The sequence below is a fragment of the Tigriopus californicus genome, chromosome 11, assembly GCF_007210705.1.
Source record: "Tigriopus californicus strain San Diego chromosome 11, Tcal_SD_v2.1, whole genome shotgun sequence".
Classification (NCBI taxonomy): domain Eukaryota; kingdom Metazoa; phylum Arthropoda; class Copepoda; order Harpacticoida; family Harpacticidae; genus Tigriopus; species Tigriopus californicus.
Window position 1 is genome coordinate 3,391,967 of NC_081450.1, and position 911 is coordinate 3,392,877.

General features: G+C 38.3%; 1 non-coding gene across 1 annotated transcript; it reads right to left on the minus strand.

Annotated features, from left to right (window-relative positions):
• Positions 1–304: 304 nt before the first annotated feature.
• Trnastop-uca (transfer RNA opal suppressor (anticodon UCA)) lies at positions 305–391 on the minus strand. Its single transcript has one exon. It is a non-coding gene; the product is annotated as a tRNA-Sec (tRNA).
• Between the last annotated feature and the right edge of the window lie 520 nt (positions 392–911).

Sequence of the window (911 nt, forward strand, 5' to 3'; positions counted from 1 at the left end):
GACCATTGTCGGTTACATACATTGCGCTGAAATCAGAAATATATGGTTCTCGTTCATATAATGCCTTAGCCATAAGTATGATTTGTCCCAATTAGTTATTTGTCCATATAGACAGTAAAAGCAGAAAACAATGAGAAAACGTCTCACACATGAATACAACATTACAAGAAATATAATTGCCTGTCATTTTTCAAATATCATTGCAATTGCCAATCGGTTCTGTATAATGGCGATGGTCAATGCACTGCTTCTAAGGGGGGGCTTTGGATTTTACTACCTAGGTTTGTTGAAAAAAAGGTTAAATCGCCCAGAAGGTGGAATCGAACCACTCCGCTGCTAGGCGGCTACAGGTTTGAAGCCTGCACACCGGACCACCGAAGATCATCTGGGCGATCGAGGAGAGAAGAAAATGTGAATTTATAGCTTGTTTAAAAAAAAAATGTGTAGGTGGTATAAGGATAATCTGTTATTGTTTACTCGCTGATTGGGATATTGTTGAGGATTGGTAAAGATGTTAATAGTTTGAAAAAGCAGCAACGTGATAAAAAGTTTTATAGAATGCAACTGAAACGAGGCAAAAACTCACTTACAAATGTTCTTTGATTCAAAGAAACGTCGCGCCCTCTTGCGTTGTCAATGTAAATAAAAAAATCTTACTAAGGAGACAGTCATCGCAAAGACGGAGCAAAAAATTCGAGAGACAACTGTCAAAATGGCCTTTGCATATAATCTTCAAACCATATTTGGTACATTGTTGAGACACAATCGCTATAAGGTCAAAAGTAGATCGGTTCATTCATGTTCAGACATCTTAATTGGTTGCGTGATTTGCTAAAAAAACTAGCGTGCAGTTAACTCTTCCCATACACAAATAAGGATTGCACGTAGATGTCGCGACCAAAGCGTCTCGG